Source organism: Paroedura picta, chromosome 5, assembly GCF_049243985.1.
Source record: "Paroedura picta isolate Pp20150507F chromosome 5, Ppicta_v3.0, whole genome shotgun sequence".
In the NCBI taxonomy this organism is placed as follows: Eukaryota; Metazoa; Chordata; class Lepidosauria; order Squamata; family Gekkonidae; genus Paroedura; species Paroedura picta.
This window is the reverse complement of record NC_135373.1, coordinates 59,722,465-59,731,586: the sequence shown is the minus strand read 5'-3', so window position 1 is coordinate 59,731,586 and position 9,122 is coordinate 59,722,465. Positions and strand designations below refer to the sequence as shown.

At 42.4% G+C, this 9,122-nt stretch overlaps 1 long non-coding RNA gene across 6 annotated transcripts in view; it reads left to right on the top strand.

The window, feature by feature from the left end:
• LOC143837856 (uncharacterized) overlaps positions 1–9,122 on the top strand; it is a 44,876-nt gene that overhangs the window by 18,382 nt on the left and 17,372 nt on the right. For 4 of the 6 annotated variants that reach the window (XR_013231113.1, XR_013231114.1, XR_013231110.1 and 1 more), the window contains one exon: positions 8,207–8,664. The exons of 1 other annotated variant lie outside the window; for it this stretch is intronic. This is a non-coding gene — a long non-coding RNA (uncharacterized LOC143837856). The remainder of the gene's footprint in view (positions 1–8,206; positions 8,665–9,122) is intronic. One more of the 6 variants, XR_013231111.1, reaches the window with a different exon arrangement.

Below are 9,122 nucleotides of genomic sequence, written 5' to 3'. Positions count from 1 at the left end.
AACACTACAATGATCTCTCTCCCTCTTGGCTTCCACAGACCATTCCATATAGGTATTTTGAACCCTATCAAGGTGGACAGGAGTGTGGGTGAGGGGGGAAACTCAGAAGAATAGCCATGTCTGATTCTCTGCCATATTCATACATTAACAAAATATTTTCTTTGTGGGGTGGTGATTTTTCACTGCTAACTTTCTTTTTATTATGATAAGATGGTGGTGATACTTGCCCAGACAGCTGATGACCACAGCTGCACCAAAGAATGTGATACTTGTACAGCTTTCTTTATATTCCTCTAAACATAAGTAATGCCAAGGCAAGATCAGCTTCGTTTCTAAATCTTCAGAATTCAGTGTCAAGCTCCCATGAAAGAGCTTGACAATTGCTTCAGGGTCTTTCTAACTTGTTACAAGCAGTGTCCTTAGAATACTGACAGACCATCACCAGAGAATCTGCTTTCCTGGAAAATAGCAGTCAGGCTACCAGAATTTATCAGAAATCAAAATAATTCTTAATGGGAAAAAACCTCGCAGGATTAATCTTTTCGAGTGAGACACTAAAGTACTGTCGTAACACTTCTGGCATGTTATCATCATTAAAATGAGATCTCAAAAGTAGCCAGAGGAAAGGAACATGTCATTCATAATCATCTTTGAGAAGTTTCTCTAAATTGCAGTCAAGACGAAAAATGTTTGAAATACAGATACAAATTCAAAATGTTCATCCATGCCTTGTTTTCGTATCCTGCAATTTTATTGATGAGGTGTTTTTTTTTAGTATTTTTCTCCCATCACATAACCTGCTAAATACATTGACATATAATTACAGCCAGGAGAAGTGACTTGCCATGGGAATGTTATTCTTATACCACCCTAGCCTTACCAGAACAGGACAATTCAAGAAACACACCATTCCCAGCCTCAGATGGAGTTAGAATCATAGAATCATAGAGTTGGAAGGGGCCATACAGGCCATCTAGTCCAACCCCCTGCACAACGCAGGATCAGCCCAAAGCATCCTAAAGCATCCAAGAAAAGTGTGTATCCAACCTTTGCTTGAAGACTGCCAGTGAGGGGGTGCTCACTACCTCCTTAAGCAGCCTATTCCAATGCTGAATTGCTCTGACTGTGACATTTTTTTTTCCTGATATCTAGCCTATATTGTTGTACTTGTAGTTTAAACCCATTACTACGTGTCCTTTCCTCTGCATCCAATGGGAACAGCATCCCGCCGTCCTCCAAGTGACACCATTTCAAATACTTAAAGAGGGCTATCATGTCCCCTCTCAACCTCCTTTTCTCCAAGCTGAACATTCCCAAGTCCTGAGGTACCCCACTACTCACCTCCCTCCAGTCTGATGAAACACCATTGACAACAACTCTTTGAGTGCGGTTCTCTAACCAATTCCCTATCCACCTAACTCTCTGAAAATCCAGATTGCAGTCCTTCAATTTATCCATCAGAACATCATGGGGAACCTTATCAAAAGCTTTACTAAAATCCAAGTAAACGACATCAACCGAATTTCCACGATCCAGCAAACCTGTTACTTGGTCAAAAAAGGAAACCAGGTTGGTCTGACAGGACCTGTTGGAGACAAATCCATGCTGACTTCCTTGGATCACCAAATTGTCCTCCAGATGTTTGCAGATCGCTCCCTTTAATATCTGCTCCATTATCTTACCCACAACAGAGGTCAGACTCACTGGTCTGTAGTTTCCCAGGTCATCCTTCCTCCCTTTTTTGAAGATCGGAATAACGTTTGCTCTCTTCCAGTCCTCCGGGACATCTCCAGTCCTTAAAGAGGTCCCGAAGATTATGGACAAGGGTTGTGCAAGTTCTCCGGAAAGTTCTTTGAGCACTCTCGGGTGCATTTCATCTGGCCTAGGAGATTTGAACTCATCCAGTGCAGCTAAATGCCTCTCGACAACCTCTCTGTCCATGTCAACCTGCCACCCAGACACTATCTCTTGGCTACTGCCATCTCTAGATGTGCCTAAACCCTTTGACCTGTGGGAGAAAACAGATGTAAAATAGGCGCTGAGCCTTTCTGCTTTCTCTGCATCCTCCGTTAGAGTTTGTCCATCCTCACCCAACAGTGGGCCTATTGCCTCCTTTAATTTACGTTTGCTCCTCACATAACTGAAAAATCTTTTCTTGTTACAGTGGGCTTCCCTGGCCAAACTTAGTTCACTTTCAGCTTTGGCCTTTCTGATGATTGATTTACAGTGCCTAGTAACCTGTAGGTACTCTTCTTTAGAGCTCTGTCCTTCCCTCCATTTCCTGAACATTTCCCTTTTCTTTCTTAGTTCCTCTTGAAGTAAGTTTTAATTTGGTTTAAACTTGTTGTTGTTAGGTGCGAAGTCGTGTCCAACCCATCGTGACCCCATGGCCAATAATCCTCCAGGCCTCCTGTCCTCTACCATTCCTCGAAGTCCATTTAAGTTTGTACCAACTACTTCAGAGACTCCATCCAGCCACCTCATCCTCTGTCGTCCCCTTCTTTTGCCCTCAATCTCTCCCAGCATTAGGCTCTTCTCCAGGGAGTCCTTCCTTCTCATGACATGGCCAAAGTATTTGAGTTTCATCTTCAGGATCTGGCCTTCTAAGGACCATTCAGGGCTGATCTCTTCTAGGACTGACCGGTTTGTTCGCATTGCAGTCCAAGGGACTCGCAAGAGTCTTCACCAGCACTAGAGTTCAAAACCCTCAATTCTTTGATGCTCGGCCTTCCTTATGGTCCAACTTTCACAGCCATACATTGCAACTGGGAAGACCATAGCTTGACTAGACGCACTTTCGTCGGCAGGGTGATGTCTCTGCTTTTTTAGGATGCTGTCTAGATTTGCCATAGCTTTCCTCCCCAGGAGCAAGCGTCTTTTAATTTCTTTGCTGCAGTCCCCATCTGCAGTGATCTTGGAGCCCAGGAAAATAAAATCTGTCACTACTTCCATTTCTTCCCCATCTATTTGCCAGGAATTGAGAGGGCCGGATGCCATGATCTTCGTTTTCTTGATGTTGAGTTTCAGGCCAACTTTTGCACTCTTCTCCTTCACCCGTATCAAGAGGCTCTTTAGTTCCTCTTTGCTTTCTGCCATTAGAGTGGTATCATCTGCATATCTGAGGTTGTTGATATTTCTCCCTGCAATCTTGATCCCAATTCACTGTGTGTGTAACTGAGATGCCACTCTTTTGTGCCTTACCAAATAACTTAAGGAGACCATGTGGTCCGAACTTGAAGACAAACTCTTGGGGAAAAGGACAAGATCCATGTTCCTGGGGAGCCCCAGACACTGCCCCAGACTGTACTAGTCCTTTTCCTCATACCTGTCTCATCCAGATAGACCAGGTGAAGATGTGTAATTTAAAAATATATAAACAGACCCTTGCTGCTCAGATACCTAATTCTACCCCTCCTGCATTTTGAAGAACATTGCAGGTTCCCATCCAGCACTCTGCCAACATCACCTGAGGTGAAAGACAGGGTGCAGACACCAATGAACTCCATTTGTGGTGGCCAGAGCCTCAGAATCCCTTGACTGGGTCTCAAGACTTCCAATTGATTCTCAGGGCTAAATAATCCATATACATTGGTTTACAGATAGATTTGTATGGTGTGTTTTTGCCTTTAAGACAGCAGTTCAGTTCACTATGCCATGAATAAAAATGTCTCATTGCTGCCATCCCTATCCTTCCATTCTTTCAGTGAGCTGTACCTCATTCTCCCCCACCCCCTGCCTCCATTTTACCCCATAATAAATCTGAGAGAAGTTATCCTGAGAGGCAGCTGCTGGCTCAAGGTCAACCACTGATCTTCATGAGGGAGTGGGAACCCAGGACTCCCAGACCCTAATGACCCTAATGACTACACCACACCAGTTCTCTTGATGCAAACTTTTTAAACACTGTTTATCTGCCTTTAATGGTAGCTAGCTCATCAGCAGGGGTGTCATGCTCCAAAGGGTTTTACTGGTGGATTTGTGCAGGTTGAAGTCATAAGAGGAGGCCAAGAAACTTTACCAGGTCAGCTAGCATCTCTGACCTAGTAATATATATCTCGCCATCCCTTAATATTTCAGAAGCAAGTCTAACTGACTGTTGCTTGCTTGTTGGTTGCATGCTACCAACATCCTTGCATATCTATCTGATAGCATAAGAAGCCCAAAAAGAAAACTAGCCTGCTTTGCCAAACTCGTGGGCAGAAATGTCTTGGCTTAGCAAATTTTATGTAAAGCAAGGGAACCCATTTGCATTCTTGTATCTGAGACTCCGACAACTTCATACCATCTGAACAACAAAGTGAAGATTATTCCGTTCAAACACTGTGCCTTTTAATTCACATTATATCTGATTGTTCCCCAGCACAGAACACAAAATTAGCATGGGCTAGATAACTTTGTTCTCTCTTTAAAGGTTCTGTTTTAGAGTTACATGGTACTTCAACAAACAATTTATAGGCAATAGATGCAGGCATCCATATTATCAATTAGCATATAAATGAGATCGCTTAATTTGGCTTCAAAGGGAGGTTTCAGCAAAGTTTTAAAAGATAACGTGCACACTTCTCATATGAAAATCTAAATTCTAAATAAGAATTTACAGCAGAACATTTTGTTCTAGTTATTTGGGGCTCCCAAAAACATGTTACTGTTAATTGTTATTTACATATTATAAATGTGGTTTAGTAACCTTTTGATACCTTATTGGAAAGTTGTTGATGTTACAGTCTAAATATTATTTCATGTAAGTTATATAATGTTCAATGTAAACTGCCAGAGCTTCAAAGAAATGGGTAGTATATAAATCTAAATAAATAAATGTTGAGTGGGGAGGTTATCTTATTAGGGTTTTATTGTGGGGTTTTACATGTCTAACATGAGCCAGCTTGGCTGGGAGTTGTGGGCTATGAAATAAATAATTAGAGAAATAATTTTTCTTATTGAAATTAATATTTAGCAGTTTCATAGCCTGAAGAATTTCACAGTAGTTGATGAATGTATCAAAGTAAAGGCAGGGGAGTCACTGGGCTCCTCTCACCATGCTTGAGTCCAGTTCAACTAAGAACCCCTCCATCAGGGGTTCAATCACCAAAAGAGGATTAGATTGCCAGCCTGTCTGGAGGAAAAGGTCCTGTCCCTTTAAATAGAAACTTTAGAAATAGGTAGTTGAAGATCTTCATGACATGGAACAATGGCTTTTGCCTTTGGCAACCCTATCAGTAGAGCCATCTGTGAGAGGGCAAGAAATAGCTAGACACTGTTCAATCATATCTGGATACATGTTCTACTATGGTTACCAACTGGCCTGGAGAAAGATGTTCCATTTTTTATAACAGAAGCTTGGTGGAGTTTCAGGTAAATGATATTTACTACCATGACATGAAACACTATAGCTGTCCATTTCCACACTGAGCCTCTGTTCAAGGGACACAGTATTTTCCTTCAAGCTGGGCTAAGGACTACCTTCGCCCAGTAAGCAGAAACCTGTCACTTGCTGGAGAGCGGGTGATTCTTTATTTTACTGACATGCACTCAGACTCCAGGGGGACTGCAAAACTGAAGGAAGACTAAGAAAATTCCTCTCCTGTTGCATATGATGTACAGACCTACTTGAAACTCAGCAGCCTATTGCTGCAAGGTAATTGCCCTGACTGCTTAAGTTTGGAGAGGCTGGCAGGGTACAAATGAAATAAATACGTAAAAACTAAGAAAGCAGAGCCTGCTAAACTGAACAGTATAGCATAGGAGGGAAATGTAGCACTTCCCTCCCTGTTCCATATCAGAATATTGGGGAAATCTGACTTCTAATCCCTCCCTCTTTCAGGACGTTATAAACCAGTGGGGTTCAGTATTCCCAGATCTGTGACTCTAGGCATGGGGTAATCAGAAACATGACAGGAAGCAATATGACAGGAAAAGTCAGCATTACAGTCTCACTGATGTTAAGGACAGGCTCATGGGCAATAAACCAAAGGTTATGAGGTCAGGAAATATAAGGAAAACACCAGGAGACATATCATGCTGAGGAACAGATTAGAGTATTGGAGGAACACTGGGTGACCCTTCCCCTTGATCCCTACTGTTCCTTTCAGCATGTATGGAAAGAAACAGGCATGGAAACATTGCTGTCTACACAGCAGGCTGTTCCAAAAAACAAGAAAACCAATGGCTGCTGTAAAGAGGCCTATGACCTACCTAGCGATACTAACCCCTTGTGACTATCAGTCTCAAGGTAAAGTTTGGAATTCCCACAGAATTGCAACTGATTACCAGAATACAGAGATCAGTTTCCTGAAGGGAACAGCACCATCAGGGGGTAAACTTTATAGTGTCACATCCCTCCCCTCCTGAAATTCCATCCTCCCCAGGAATCAGCCCTAAATTTCCCAAGCCAAAGGTGTCAATCCTTCAACTGCCATATCTCTATGACAGAAGGCCTTTGGCGGGCAATCTTCATTGCTCACCACCATTCCAATCAGTGGGAAAAAATGTCATAGTTATCTCTACCAGGCTGTCATTCCTGGAGGGGAACTGGAAGTGATGTCAGGAGCTCTAGGAATTGCTGGAGATGATGACGGTCCTTAATGTTCCCCCTCCCAAAGCTCCCACTGGTTCCTAGGCATAACATGGCAACCCTGCCTAGACTACAAACTATGGGCTGAAGATATCCTTTTTGTTTTCCTTTTTAGAAAACTGAAAACGCAAAATTTCCAAAGCATGCACCCCCCATTTTTAAAACAAGAAACCGATATTATTCTCCAACAACACAGAAACCCATAGTTTGTGAATTGTTCCATTTCACTGCCTTGCAGCCTAACAATTTCCTAGCCCATGTGGCAAAACCTGGAACTCTTTGCTTCTCAAGGCTTTTTAAGCCACAATTGCTCAGCTCTAACAGGCCACAACATGACAAGGCAATAGGGTGATTTGCTCAACACTCTCATCAACTGCTAAGGAAGTAAAGCATTTAGCTTATGGCTTGGGTTTAACCAGCCATTGTGAGAGAGACTTGTCTCCCGCTCCTCGCTTCTCATAACATCTCATTAAACTCTAATCAAGAGACTAGGCTGGGAAAGCATGGACAAGGGAGATAGTTTCCAGACTGTGGATGGACTAAACAAGTTTTCAGGTTAAACAGAATAGGATAAATGGATTACATTGCACATTATCGTAAAAGATAATACAATTGGCATCTTCTCTCCATTTGCTAACCTCCTCTACTACTGTATCTATTTTGCACCAAATATCTGCCTGTAGCAGTTGATTAGCTCTCTAATGCTGTCTGAGGCAAAGCACCCCTGATTCTTCCCAAGGGTTAATATTGTGCAGGTGTTACTAATTGGGCCTCTGCCTACACAGTCCTTATAATCTTCAAGGTCAGAATAAGGGGAATTGGCTCATCATGATAACATCATGAGGCAGAAGATGGTGAGGGATTTGGAGCCTAGGGTGTAATCTGCATGGGGCTTTTTATCCACTGCCAGCTCAAATAAATCCCTTCTGTCTACACTGAATTTGATTTCCATTTTGATTTTGGGTGCTTTAAATTTCCCTCTGCAACATACATGATTGATCCGGAGTAACCTTACCTTTCCCCGCGATATCCAGAAGTGGATATAACCCTCAATATTTGAAAAATCGCCATCAGTTAGTGTGCAGATTTCTGCTTTTTGTAAATTAACTTCCTTCTCCATGCCTCGTAGGAAAGCAGTCTTCCCTGATTGGCCAGGGTATCAGTTCAAAGACTTCCTGGTTTCCAGTTGTAAGGCTTGTCTTAAAGTGACTGTGCTCCAGAAGTCCTAACTTCTCTCAGCAGAGATTTGCCTCTTGGATTTATTCCCCCCCCCCCGCTGTCTCCAATCCTTTCTCCCCACCCCAATTCTTTTTCAAGAAAAGAGACTCCTGCTGCGCTTGGCTCCCCTCCCCACTCTGAGTTTCCCCAATTGAGTGCAGAACACTTTCTGTTTTAATTGCGGGGGGGGGGGATAGAGGAAGACACAAGTTCAAATCGATCTGAATTTAGCAGGATCCACAATGGAAAAAACAAAATAAGTGCAGAATCAGCCCAAGTTGTTTGAGGAAAGGTTGAGGGAGCTTGGTCTGTTTAGCCTAGAGAGAAGATGACTAAGAGGTGATATGATAACCATCTTCAAATACTTGAATGACTGTCATACAGAAGATGGAGCAGAGTTGTTTTCTGTTGCTCCAGGGGAATGGACCAGAACCAGTGGGATGAAATTAATTTAAAAGAATTTTCAGCTAAACATCTAGAAGATCCTGACAGTTAGAGTGGTTGCTCCGTGGAACAGGCTTCCTCAAGAGGTGGTGAGTTCTCGTTATTTGGAAGTTTTTAAGCAAAGGCTGGATAGTCATGTGACAGAAATGCTAATTTTATGAACTTGGGCAGATTGTGACAGTGTTTGTGGCCCTTCCTTGCATACCCAGGGAATTGCTGATTGCCACTGTGGGTTGCTAGGTGAATTTCCTCGAGGCCAGGCTGGATTCTGGAGATTTTTCAAGGGGGAAATCACTTGGGTATTAAATTGGGGTCAATGTGGATGCTCCTATATTCCTGCAGGGGATTGGACTAGATGACCCTGGAGATCCATTCCAACTTTATGATTCTATGTGGGCCACAGAACTGGAGGAGGAGAACAGAGGAGTGAGGTAATCTTTTAGAGGATTCTAGCAAGATCACATCCTGATTGGTTGGTCATCATCGTCTGATTTCAGCCAAAAATTATACCTGGGCTGGGAACAGTGAAAGTAGCTTGAATTTTGATAGACTAAATATCTCAACTATGATCTGCTTATTTGGAAATGGACAACAATGTAAGAGAATGCTTGAACTGTAGCCTTTGATTTCATGACTGTAAGATTGTGCCACCTAATGTAGAACTTAGTTAAGCTAGTTTTTCTTGCTGTGTTGCATGATTTTAGAGATATGTTGTTGCCAATATTTAAACTTTGATAATTATTTTAATAAACTTTAAATATATTTAAAAGGACTACTTTCTTGTGCACACCTGCTCTAGGAGTCCACAGGGTTGATCAATGATTCCTTGAAATGTTGCAATGGAAGTTGGCTTATCATGATTTCAGTATAAGCAACAGCCATTCAAAAT